At 38.6% G+C, this 14,365-nt stretch overlaps 1 long non-coding RNA gene across 1 annotated transcript in view; it reads right to left on the bottom strand.

Moving 5' to 3' along the window:
* Positions 1-2,280: 2,280 nt before the first annotated feature.
* The window catches only part of LOC133625240 (uncharacterized), a 65,874-nt gene continuing 53,789 nt past the window's right edge, over positions 2,281-14,365 (bottom strand). Inside the window, exons 2-3 of the long non-coding RNA XR_009818547.1 lie at positions 9,513-9,639; positions 2,281-3,887 (exon numbers count right to left, since the gene is read on the bottom strand). This is a non-coding gene — a long non-coding RNA (uncharacterized LOC133625240). The remainder of the gene's footprint in view (positions 3,888-9,512; positions 9,640-14,365) is intronic.

The raw sequence follows: 14,365 nt of genomic DNA on the forward strand, positions 1-14,365 counted from the left end.
ATTCTGGCCTCCCCCGGGATCTTGTTATCTATAAGGTTCTTCCTAGAATTTTAGCACCGTCTCCAGGCACAACATCCACAGCTTATCTGGAAGGGAGCAACAAGATGCACCCATGACTTTGCAATAAGGAACAGTGTTTGTAAACACTGTAGGCAGGTGCTGCCTTCACCTCTAAGAATATCCCACACTTGTTAGACAATGGGTTTAAGTTGTTCAGTGGTTAGGACATAAACTTGCTTTGTCACTTTGAAGCTTTTATAGGACTCTGCCAAGCTGGGCACAGCTCTACAGAGGGGGCCTGATGATATACTAATCTGCATTAACTCCTTTAGAGAGGGATGGCATAAATTCTCAGCCAGGCTTGTACTCTTGAAAGCATTTGTATGTTCATGATAAGAAAGTCCACAAGCCAACTCCTTCCACCAGTTACTACCTTCTTGAATTCTCTCTCTACTGCTGCCTTTTACTGGCACATGTGTCATTCTGAATCTGCAGGGGATTTCTTCAAAATACAACCACCTAACTTGTTCTTGACATTTTATTATTAGGGGTGCTACAGATATTGGTATAGCAAAATAACTGAACGCTTTTCAATGGAGTTATATCCTACTGATAGAGATGAAACTGAAGTAATAATTCATGTGGTGGAATGTAATAAGGCTTAGAGAAAATACCTTCAATGATTGTACAATGATTAACAGATGAAGTCATGTGAATTAACATTTAGAATATGTTTAGAAATACCTTTTTTAAGTAATTACAGGTATTGAAGAGAGAGCAATAGCTGAGAAAAATATAATGAAATGTTCACTCACCTGTAAAGATCAGAATGAACACAGGTATTTTCTTAGACATCTTCATTTGTTCCTTTTGTGGCTGGAAAAGGGGCAAAACTGACAGAAAATAAACCTGGAAAATCCCTAGATCACTGTCCCCACAGAAAAGAAGCCGTGGTCATTACCTCTGAAGCAACAGACCTCAAAAGCCTAACCCTGCTGCTCTTATCATTTCCAGAGCTGCTTATTGGTTGAATCAGACTGTTTCCTAAAACAACTGTTACAAGGGCTAAGATGCCACATAGGCTGCGTAACTCAGGAGTTTTGGGTGTACTGAGAATTCACTTACTTCCAAGTGAAGCATGCAGGGAGCACGAAAATCAGGAAACTAACAGCTGAACGACAAGTTCTATTAATATGTAAAACAAGTTTTGAACGGCACGTTTACTAAAATACTCCAGTTGTGACCAGAATGTTCTCATATGTCACACCTACAGGGAGACTTTGTGTAGATCTCAAAGCGCTTTGTAAGTGTGGAAAAATATATCCTTTCACAGATGGAAAAGCCTGGACACATGGATGTTAAATGCCTCTTGATCACAGAAGGCAATCATTTTCTTTCGCACTAGTCACAGATCATAATATATTCTGAAATAACCAGTGCACCATAAAAATAATTATTGTGTAAAGTATGTGCTAGTCTGTAAAGTATGATGATTAGTCACATACCTAGTTATTTAGGATAATTTAAAGAAACAGTATTATGCCTTCCTTAGCTGCTTCCCAGGTGCATCTGAAAATTGTTGGTTTCCAGATGATCTGAGAGAGGTATGTACTTCATCTGAGGGTATACCACAGATAATGCTGAGTTAAATATTGGTAAGTTGAACAAAAAGGATATAAATTTGACAAGCAAAAGGAATTTTCTTGGCAAACTATCATCTTGCTCTCAAAATTCTCATCCTCATTGTCTGCAGACATTATTTTTTCAAAGTATACAACAGCACAACAGGGAATATTCATGTCTCCATGGATTCATGTGCTGAACTACAACTCATTGTTGGCAGGCTTTTCTTAGATGTTCCTCAGCCACAAACCTCCACACATGAAAAACAGTTAGGCTTTCAGGATGACAAGTTGCTGCTACACCAAATATTAATAATAACCTCACAACTGGTTATAGTCTCTCTATGTTAATAAATTGCCAAATGGAACTAAACCCAAGCAAACGGGAGTAACAAGCATTTGGATAGACATCTCCACTCCTCAAAACAACATAATGCCTGCAACAGTTAGCAGCTGTTTTTTCAGCCCCATCTTTTCTTCTGAACATTTCCTTATCAGGTCATAGCAGACCTTTGCAGTAAGAAACACTAGCACAAAGTTTTCTGCCTTTCAAGTTTATTGCTATGCAGCACAAGAAATCACTTTCATTATGCAGCCTTTTTCTTTCAAAGTCTGCTTCCAAATTATTGTGTAACAGACTTTTTTTTTTTTCCTCAGGCTTTAAAGACTATCTCCAATAACAATTATGTTTTCTGTCTCTTCTAGTAATACCTTATGAATATTTTTCTGGAGTAAGAAATTAGTATCTTCATGCATCAGCTTTGAACACCAACAAAAATATTCACTCAAATTCACCATACAAGTGGACAATGACAGCTCCTTCTGTAGTCAATGGGAAGAGGCAGTTCAAAGGCATTGTGAATTTCTGGAGTGCCACACCCTGTCCATCAGTTCAGATGGACCCTAGGAAACGCCTTGCCTCTTTTGCCTGAATTCTGATCATCTAGTAAAGTTGTTTAAAAGCTGTACATTCTGCCTACCTCCAAACACTCACTTGTAAAAAGGAGGGAAAAGTTAGGAATAATGAATGCACCTACTCGCAGGAAAGGAAGAGAGCATATAGAATGTATAGAGTGCTCATTTACAGCTAAACACAACAGAAATCTTTCCTTGAACCAGAGAGCCCTGTAACTCAGAAAGGTCAGATCTGTATTGCTGGTGTTTCTGTTTCCCCTAACTTGAAGTGAAAAACCCTCAAGCCCTGTGTTCCCTGTCAAAAATGTCTCTACTGACAAAATCTCTTTCTCATGTATACTTTATAAAATAGTACCAAAAATCCAAGACCTCCTCTTTAGGGGAGACTCCTCTTCAGGTGACCTGACTTACCAGAGAATAGTGATGCTTTTTCTGAATTACTGCCTCTCACATAAACACTTTCAGAAGGAAGGACTGGGGGCGAAGCAAAGCATATAGGACAGGTGCTTCCATCTTGTTACAGAGATCAAAGGTTTAAAGGAGAAATACGTTTAATACTTTAGGATCACTGTCCATTGTACCAAATATGTAGCACATAAACGTCATGCCTACACTTTGCTAAATGACCAAAGTTCTACACAATCTTACAAAAGAGGGAAAAAGAAATACATACATAGAAGTACTATACTGTGAAGTGTGTGTATACATGTTTTTCCTAACTACTTTCTCTAATACACTTGCTTTGGAAAGTTCAGTTTGTCATAAAGAGTGACAGTTAGATGGCCAGGTAATTATATAGTTAGTGGCTACTGTGTCTCCATTTATCCTCATACTTTGCATCAAACAATTAGATGTTATGACACTGGTACAGATCCTTTTCCTGTTAGTTCCTCCCGTTAAGTTTTGAGACTTTCTTTATTTGCTCTTATTAGAATTGGTTTTTAAAAAATGACACTATATTTTTTTTTTTTAATGTTTTGATTTTAAAATAGTTTTGGGGATGGTTCAGTTTTGATAAATCTCTCACAGAAAGCCATTAAATTTCTACCTGCCTAAAAGCTGTACTCTCAGAGCTTGCCACTTCATGTCAAACATATGTGTAGATTATTTTGGATGTGGGAATGCATATAAGACAGGTTAATATGCAGCCTGATAATAGGTAGTCCCATAGCCAGGATTTTTAGAATTCCCAGGTGTGTTAACTGGAAGAAACAATATTAGAAGTTTTAATTGAGAAGGTGTATTTCGCAGATTTCCACCCCTTTGTCATCTGGAGGCTGAAGTGAATCTTGAAATCTTGAGATCTATGGGTCAGCAATAATGTACAGCTGCATTTGTGGCACTCCACATCTAAAAAACAAAGAAAAGTGCTTAAACTGAAATCATGTCTCTCTGAAATCGTACATGATATAAAACTTGTGGCAAATCAAATAGAATTGCTTTGTCTTGTTCTTGGCAACAAGTACTGGAGAATAGCATGAACTTACCTTTTCAGACTGTTGTGCTAAATATCTGAAGACTTTTTTTTTTTTCCCCCAGTGTCATATGATCATAAACTAGCTTGTAGCAGCATTTAAAACAACATAGGGCCTGCAGTTCTAAAATTTCAAATTTTTACAGACTAAGATCACCAACAAGGAAGTCCAAGCTGTAAGTTAATAAGACCTCTTTCATTTGCCCTGTACCTCGTGGTAACATTATTCAATGTCAAAACAAATAAATGTGTGATTCTTTCTATCTTCTAAACAGGTCTCTTATTTAAAAAATAATTCACTAGAAAGCACATTTGTGTGACTCAGTGTTACCAGCACTGCTTTACATCCTACGTAGCAGGTTAGGTTCTACTTACAGAATTTATTTGTTATAATTTTGAATAGTGCAAAACTCTCCATATATTTAGAAACTTCTCAAGCATTACATGATTGCAATTAGCAGGTTTTGCATCAGGTGTCACACACACTGGTTTTCAGGTCTACACTTCTATATGTGGCAGGGAGCCGTGAATGATACACAGGAGCAGATTGGTATGAACTGAAAATTATGATTGGGAAAAATAATAACCCTTAAATTAGAAACTGTATTACATTTAATGATCTACTCACCAGATGGCTTCTATTTACTTATAAAATAATATCTCCTAAACCTACAGACCTTTGTAACAAGATATTTCCTCTAAGATGGCTCAAAATCATTGCTGCTGCAGATTAAGACATATACATTGTACTCTACTGGTCTCTTTTTATGGTCCTTATATACATCTACACCCACTTTTATGATTTTGTTCTCAAGTAAGGCAGAGGAGGAGGTCCAAGGATATCCCTGCTGAATATTCCTCAAAATTAGTCCACTGAGGAAGCAGGACTTATCCCTCTGAGTGAAAAGCTGCCAGGATCCCTCTTTTGCAGGTTTTCACAGAGTTAGTTGCCATTTATTGCTGATTTGTACAGTACTCTTGTTGCAGACTACCATCACCCACAACTGAGATAACTGAGCAGAGCAGGCTTCTTTGATCTTAGTGGTCAATGAGCAACATGGCTGTCACATGTGGAAGAAATTTTGCCTAATCTGATCTGCAGCAACTTACTGGTAGGTTCTCTCTCGAAAATGTATGCAGTGCCTAGCAGACATAGGAAGGGGATGTAAGTAGTTAACTCCTTTTCCTACTTATCTTGGCGTAACTACTGACAGCACAAAAGAAGTCTCAGTATGGCCAGCAAGCAGAAATCACCACTGTCTTCCACCTCATATTTGGAGAACTTCAAAGTTATTGAAGTTCAATGTCCTTATTGTCTTTGGCTTTTGGATGAAAAGTAACATGTTGACCTTTTACATTAACTCGTTGTCCCAGCTGTCTGTACTAGGGCACCAAATGTTGTTTAATTTGAAGAAACTGTCCTCTTTATACTAGAAATTGCAGACATGTACAATGCAGTTTTTTGTTTGTTTGTTTCATTCAGGTCTCTGCTGTTGCTCCTACCTGCCAAAACTACAGATTCCCCATAATACCTACAAGAACAGAGGAGACTGATCTGTATATTGAAGCAAATGTTCTTGAAATTATTCCACAAAAAGATCCCTTATATTAAGGAAGAATCTTTCTCAGGCCTGGTGAAAAACTAATCTGTAAATCAGATGAAAGCTTACCTCTTGGGGCAACAGTTCTCATTTTTGTGCTTCCATGTTTGTTTTACAGTGGCATAGTCCTTCAGTCTCAGACTCAGGTAGTAGTTTGAATTTAGCACCATATATGAGTTGCTGAAGTGAGAGACTGCCAGCTGTTTATTTTTTCACATATGAGCATTTCACTCAGGAATTGTAAAATGCTTCATCCTCTCTGCGTTTTGTAGTAGAGAATAACATTGAGCCCCTTGTGTTTTAAGTCTCTTGATCTATTGACCACACATTTTAAGGGGAGGTTGACAGCTAGCATGTCAGTTATTTTCAGATATCTGTCTCTGTCAAATTCAGAATTCCCAAGAAAATAAACGAAGTGCGGGATTATAAATACATGTGAAATCAGAGCTGTCATCACTCTCAAGGATTTTCCATTGTGCCTGCTGCACTATTTTTAAGTTAAGATTTCCCAGATGTTTAGTAGGAATGTTTAGAGAGTAAAGAATTTAATTTTTCTAATGGCTGCAACATTCTTAGATTGAACCTATTCAAAATTGGGCTTTTGTGCCTAATTTGTTTTACTCAATTGTGTAAGTGGAATAGGACAATAAAAACAAAGTTTAGCAAGCCTACATAGATTCTGATGGCCTGAAAGACGTTTCAAATTTTCAGATACACTTACTTATTCAGAAGACTAAATTTTGCTAGAGACCCCCTGAAAGGATGCTCCTCATGTGCTCACCCTGGTTTTCAGAAGTCTGCGCTGGGTCTGTATTGCTCTGAGCCAGAGAGGGGCAGAGCAGGAATTATACTCCATAGCGTGCTCCTTCTGCTAAGCAATGGTTTTCTGAATGCAGCTCAGGCTACACTGTTTTAAATTACAAATTTTAATTACTTAAAATAGGAAGAAGGAAATTGTGTCTAAAACATTTATGTTACTTTGCTAACTGATGTAATAAATACCTCCATCTTTCTGTTCAAGCAGGGGGATAGATATACATTTTAATGTAAGTAAATATAGTTCGAACACACTTAGAAACCAAATTTTTATGCTGGTTGGGAATGTTGACTAACCCATTTTCTATATCCCCTGATCATTTTTCCTTGCTTTTTTTTTGGTCAAACTGCACCTTTAGAAGTGGAAACTGGATTCCATCTGAAAATATATAAGAGAAAAGTTTTAGAGCTAGTAGATCTTATATCCTTACACTCATAATAAGTTGTCTTATGATTTCCACTCTCATTCTGGTTCAGATTTTGGATTATCCAGTCACTATCACAGTCTTAAAGGCAGGAAATAACCCTTCTGAATCCTCAGAAGAGATTGCTATTATGAGGATAGGTCTAAGGTACTCACAGTCTCCAGGTGCTTGAACAGTGATGCGTCCACCAGTGCTTTGGCTTTCTTTACAACACCTGTAGTGCACTTTTACTAACTGAATATTGTTTTTCTGTGTAACTGTTTGCTTTTTTTTTTTTAACATGTATAACAGTGACTTATCCCTCGAAGTAAATTCCCAAGCTTCTGATTCAGCTGTATATGGCTGCTAGGTATGATGAAGGACATATGGCACATATGTCAGGTACATATGGCACATATGATCAGGGTACTGTAAGACAAGTCAAGTGGCACTACACATGGTGGGGGACTGAATCAAGCCCCTACAGGAAGCTTAGTAGTAAAATGCTGTAAGAATAAGCAGGAGAATCTACTATGATAGATCAATATATGCCAAATTTGCTTTTTATGCTCTCCTGAAAAAGAGGGACTGATGCAGGTTTCATCTTCATTAGTTTATGTTAGGCATGACAGACAAATTGTGTGTTACAGGGTGGGATAGTGAAAAGACTCTCAAAGGTAAACTATAGCAATGCACTTCCCTTTCTGTGACCCATGAATTAATACACACTGGTAGTAAGTTGTACCCGTGTACTGCTTCTGCAAGTGTCTCTTGTGTTCCTCAGGCAACGTGTGCAGCACTCTGGATCTACCACCTGACAGATCCTACTGCTAGACAGCTAACATGATAGCAAGATAAAAATGTTCACCTTAAGAATGTTCTGCTCATATTTGTATTAGGATTCAATCTGTTTCTTATGTCTTTATTAAAATAAAAGTTTCCCTGTTGCAAAGTTTTGTTGTACTTTCTACCCAGTCAGCTGCTGTAATTTACTGTCTTGTTAAGTTCTTATATAAGCTGCAGAAAGCTTAAAACGTTGAAGCTAGATGGCTTGTGTCCACTGCTTGTAGTCATCAGATTACGTCAGAAATTAAGTCATGTAATTGGCTTTGCCACCCAACACATAGATTTTAAGATTGCACTTAGATCTCTCTATGTGTAAGTGGATTTGGCACAGTTTGTATTACAGGGAAGACTAACTTCTGTACACACCTCCTTTTCTTCCCACACTCTTTTTCTGTCTCACATACATACACATACTTTTACTCAAAAGATGTTCAATAACTGTAATGCTAAAGTTCTTTGACTCTAGATCATTAGACTTCACAGGACAGACCCAATAAACAGCTAAGAGTTTTAGGCATATATTCTCTAGAGAAAACACTAGAGTTCTAAAAAAAACATCTGTATGGTGATGAGCGAGATGAAGGCAAGTCAGAGTGGCAACCTACTGAGCCCGCATGCTGACCTATGTGCCACCACATCATCGGAAATATTCATTCTGCAACAGCAATGACTGTCTGCAACACTGCAATACTGACACTTGACATAGTGCTGCAGAAAGATGCTTTCATTCATCTGGGATTTTCCCTTAAGAATCCATCTCAGAAACCTTCTCTTTCAAAACTTAATCAGATAGCAGGGCAGCTGCCCACCTATTCTGTAACAGATTACATTTCAGAGCACTCAGAGATTCAACTCTTTTATCAACATGAGAAGACTGAAGCTGCCCTTGCTAGTATCCTTTCATAGAATCATAGAATGGTAGGGGTTGGAAGGGACCTTTAGAGATGATCTAGTCCAACCCCCCTGCAGAAGCAGGGTCACCTAGATAAGGTCGCATAGGAACATGTCCAGGCGGGTCTTGAAGACCTCCAAGGAAAGAGACTCCACAACCCGTCTGGGCAGCCTGTGCCACCACCAAGGAGACTACTGTGAGTGTTTGTTTGGTTTTTTTTTTGTTTTGTTTTGGTTTTTGTTTTTAAAATATGGATTAAAATGCAGTAAAGTGCTCAAGAATGGTGGGCAAGATGTGAAAAACTCTTCTTGCTGTTAGTCAGGTTACAGTCTTGGAAAAAGAGATCTGAGATTCTCAGCCTTCAAGGTGTTAATGCACACATTCAGTTGTTACCTCCTTTATACATAAATTTGTAGCACTTCTCACTAGTACTTCTCTCTTTGCTTCTCAGAGCACAATTTAATACTCTTCTGTTAACACTGTTAAATGTGAATTATCTGTTATTTGCACATCATCAAGCCAAAGGAAATTTCTTATTACTTAAAAGTCTAAGTGACATATAGGGATTCACTGCAAGGGAGATAGCCACACATTCTATAGAACTGAGATCTACCAAAGAACTTTGCCCAAGTGACACGGAGTGCCTGGACCTTTATAACTGCCCATCACTTCCAAAGATGACAGGATAGCTGTGAAGTTTGGAATTGCAATGCAATTTGATCTCTATTCAGCAGTATTGTTATTATGGAAAAATATGAGATCCATTTTCTTATCATCATGCCTTCTCATAGGAAACAATAGCCTGATCTCAGGTTGCAGTGCGCTATATTAAAAGAAATATCATCATAACTAAAATCTCAAGCTCGTAACCATTGCAGTCTTTGAGTCGGTACTTAGGCATCCCATTTTCTCAACTAAATTCCAACTGGCTAATGATGTTACCTGCTTAAGCCTTGTGGGTAGCTTGGAGACCATCTTGAGCCTCTGCATAGCAGTCTCCTCTGGCTGAGGCATGCCATTTCCCATGTAGGTTTGCTCCATTTTCACCGAATGAGGAAGCAACAAGTATCTGAAAGAGATGATCCAAATGTGAGTATTCTTGGGCTGTGTTCATTTTTACAAATAAGTGATTTTCTATAGTCCTTCATAAATCTCTTTGCTTCCCCTAATACATTAGGTTTCTATATTATTACTTTTCCTTTAAAAATAGAAAGCCAAAGTCAGTATTTTTAGCAAGGAATAAAAGGACGCTACATTAGTTCACGTTCTCGCGAATAAATGCTTCACTTTGAATACCTGTTCTCTGCCTTGGGCACTAGAGGTCACCAGTAGTACAGACAAGGGGAAAGAGATTGGGTTTATGATCTTCAGCAACACAGGCACAGGCCTCCAATTCCTCTCCTGTGACTTTCATTCAAGCTGTTACTGGAAGTGCTTTGGCACCTCGATTTTTGGAAGGCTAGGAGATTAAGGTATTTCTTTCAAATGCAATATGCCTCAGATGTATAGCTGTGTATCTATTTGAAAGGGAGTCTCTTGAAAATATGATTTATTCATCCCTCCAATACTTGAGAGTTCCTTGGCTGATACCTGCTGTATTTGAGCTCTGAGTAATGTTGTTGAGATAGAACCACAGAACACCCAGCAGAAACACATGTTGTTTCAAACAAAACAGCATGGCCCATTTCAAGAAAGAAACAGTGCTCCTTTACTGGTTCCATGTGTGGCGTGTGAAGGGTTCACTGAAGCAGAACGTTCAAGAACACCAGTTGCATTTTTTGACTAAGAGACCACACCATCTTTTAATACATTCAGGACTTTCCATTTCTATGAGTGACGCTTATGATAAAATACCCCAAGTCCTCTTGCATGTGAAGAGGCTCAGAAATGCTTAGAAACCTATGCCAGGGCACAGCTATTCCTGAGAGAAAATATATCCAGCTTTTACCCTGTAAAAGATGATAATTTGCTTAAAATATTCTCTATCAGATCAATAGTTAAGGTTAATAACTATTAAGTTTATACACTCTATCATCTATTTATATAATGCATGATACTAATATAATCCTAAATAAGAAACAAGGGTTTTTTTTCAGCAATTATTTGTTTTACAAAAGCATCAAATTGGTACACTGTAATAAACATACTACTGAAATTATGGAGACTGACTGTAATCAAACACTACTACCAAACAGAAGGTCTTCTTGGTGCATCAAAAGTTACTCTCACAGTAAACAACAACTCAAAGATTGTCTTGTCAAAAGATTTCATAAGACTTTGCATATTAAATCTATGGCAGATGGAAATTTTGATGAAAAGTCTATTGAAACCCTGTAAACCCTGAAACCCAGAGTAGAGTAGCAATACCACATAGACTTTTTTCATGCTTGCTTTCTTCATCTAGGTTTCATCTAACTTTGAACTCCTTCTGCTTTGAAGCACGGTACATAAAGGACTTTTAAAGTTATGCGAAGCTAAAAATTAGACAGGCGGGAGAAATCTTACCCCTGCAAGAAGTAAAAACAACTGGACACTATATGCTACATATTTTCACTACTTTGTTTAAAATAACATATTGATGTACTTAAAACACTTCAGAGCTGTGTGTTATTTATGATGCTGTAAACATACAGAAAAGCACGAAAGTCACATTTTCCACAGCATCCAAGGAGACAAATTTAAAATTACAGCTATTGGAAATCTGTTTTATGAGCTGTGTGAAAGGTGCAGTTAAATGCAGTGCTGTAAAGTTTTGTCTACAATATCCTATGTATTGCAACTCCTAGATAGTGTTAATGAAAAGAAAAATCCAACTAGATTGAGACTTCTGGCTACATGCTGATTATTCTACATCCTTCTGAAAGGAATGTGAGAGTACGTGTGAATCTACCCCTCATCTTATACATCCTTGTATTAGGAAGACATGAAATAAGAATATTGCACTATACAAGTTAATGCTCTACTTATGATCAAAGGTAAGCAGGGAAGACAGCTCAGCTCAGTAGGGAAGACCATCAAGGGGTTGCATGAAGCTTTGTGAGTCTGACAGCAGATCTAGGACATAGAACTTGGTTGAGAATTTTCTCTTGTGAGCTCCTGCAGCTTCTCTTCATGGGGTTTTTATTCTTCTCTCCCTTCTCTCCCCAGCCCACACTAAATGTCAGCTGAATGCAAGTGTAGCATAATATCTATAATACTGACATGGCTGTGCCCAGCCCAAGGTATTTCTTATACCAGGAGCAACACACACAGGAAGGAGAATGAAGTGCTAACAATAGCTGAGAATGGGACTCGCATGGGCAATTCACCACAGAGCAAATCTAATTCCTTTTGGCTTCTTTGGGGCAACCCATCCATGCAATGCAGCATCAATAAGTATCAGATGCAGTCTTCACTGACCACAGTATTTGTCCAGTAAGCCTGAACTGGACTTAGATAGACAACTGTTATTTTTGCAATTAGTGCACTCATAAAAAGGCTGGTACTGGTGAAGAAAGGGACTTAAATGCTGGATTGCCACATACAGCTTTCCCATCACTCTACAACGTTAGCTCTCACCTGGATCAGTTCACTATTGCATGTAGTCAAGGAAGTGTCTGTTGTACCAGCATAAATGCTAGTGCTGACACAAGACAGCAAACACAGGAAAGGACAGATGGGACCAACCCTTTTGGCAAAAGTCTGAATTAGCTTGACTAAAAAGCCTTCACTGAACTGTATCATGTCTTTTATGAATATGTTCATGAAAGACAGAAGTTGACATCAAAAGAGATGAGATTGGACCTTAAATTTCCTTTAATGTAAAACATCCAGTGCTGTTGATATTCAGGATATGCTACTAAGCCCATCCCATGCCCTTGTGGATGTGAGTCTCAGCAGAGGGTAAGCATATTAGCATATGAGATGGGGATATCCAGCTGGGCTTGAAGAATCAAGGATTTTTTCTTTGCTGATCTCAGGGAAGCTTCTGACATTTTTACTCTAATAATTTACTACAGTTTTCATATTTGGTGAATATCTGTGGGTCCTGGAAAAACTCTTCTGTATTTACATAAATCTACCATAAATAAGGCTCATTTACCTTCATCCGCCCATCATATAGCTCTGGAACTAGAGGAAGTAAATATTGGACCTGGCAAATAGACTATTTTATGCCTCTGGTCCCTTCCCATTTTTTTAACATTCATCATATTCCAAAATTATGTTTCTATTTCAATTATTCAGTTCTTGTGTTGGGTGGGATTTTTTTCCTAAAAATGTCTGCTTGACGAGAAAGTTCTGTTCACTGGAAACCAGCATTGTGATTAGAAGCATATATGTTCAGTTTGGTGAACCCAACAGATAGGTCAAGTACAACAGTTTTCTGATTATTTCCTTTAAGCAGCTGAAGCTCTCACTGGTTTCCACGGAGGATCAATGTGTTCCTCAAGTCTGTAGCCTTGCTCTACCTCCTTTGCCCTGACTTTGCAGAGTATGGTAATGCTCTTTGGGCATTTGTGCCTCTCTCTCTGGCTTGTAAGCAGTTCTTCTCACCCAGGCCCAGGTCTGTGCTCAAACAAAAAAGGCTGCACCCCTTGCTATGTTGTCTCAGAGGAACCTGGCTGCTCGTGTTTCTTAAGAGCTATGGCTTGCTAATAAGTCAGGGTAACTTTTGGGACACATAAACTACTTAGACTTGAGACCAAGGTACACAGCCCTGCAGCTTAAGGGAGGTGACAGGGGTGGCTTTGCTCATGAACCTCAGCATGTGTTTTCAAAGTTGTTAAGGTTTTCCACCAGATTTGTACCATACCGGGAGTGAAGTTAACCATCACAGTTAACCTTTGCTGTCAGAGCCCCTGCAGTCAAGACAGGAATGCAAGTACAGGCTGATAGCCAGCTATCCTAAGACTGTATAGTTGCTGGACTTCAAGAGAAATCAACTTGTAACACAGAGACTACGTTGGTGGGGGAAGGGACAGAACTCAATCCATGGCCACCCACTGCCTAGAAAAAGTCTGGCAACAGGAGTGTTATTCTTGTTCCATTGGCAATCGTGGGACTCTGCTAGACTTGATCCTAAATGAATGCATTTTTCTGACCCAGAGTCCTTTCATGTGGTTCAGTGTGGAAAAGTGCCATGGTATTTGTCACAAAAAGTCCTCACTGGCTAATCTGTTTTTAGGATTGTTGATGGTTTATAAATTACAATTATTAGTCAAACATTGCTCTATGTGTGCAAACTGCTAGTGCAGACTGGGGCCACAGGGCCAGCATGGAACCACCTTTTCTATCTATGGCAAATTGTTTTGACACAAGGGAAAGGCAGTTGGGGCAAAACCAGAAGAGTACACAAGCATTTTACCTCTGACATACACTCAAATACATATTAGTCGTTATACTGGCCCCTGAACATTCATGCATCTCCAATAAAAGAGAACTTCTTGTGTACCGAAGCCTTGGAAGATCTCCTTTACATATGCCACGTGCTCTGTGGTAACTAACTGCCTTGTTATTTTACTCCATGTTAAACAGAACAGGGATGTATTAACAACATAAAGATTAGAGAGTCAAAACTAGATGGGTTCGTTAGTTCTCCTTAGTCAAAGGACAAATCCTTCAGTAGTGAAACAGCTTGCCTTTCCTAGGCATACCCTAGAGGTGAGCTGAAAGAGGCATGAAGTGGTGAAGAAGCCTTCCCGAGTGCGTGACCATAAATCCCAGGTCAGGGAAGTTCTTTTATCGACAATACGCTGGAAAAACGAGAAAATAAAAGCTGGCAGGCACTTATGTACATCCATGTGTTCCTGTGCTAA

The sequence above is a fragment of the Colius striatus genome, chromosome 3, assembly GCF_028858725.1.
Source record: "Colius striatus isolate bColStr4 chromosome 3, bColStr4.1.hap1, whole genome shotgun sequence".
NCBI lineage: Eukaryota > Metazoa > Chordata > Aves > Coliiformes > Coliidae > Colius > Colius striatus.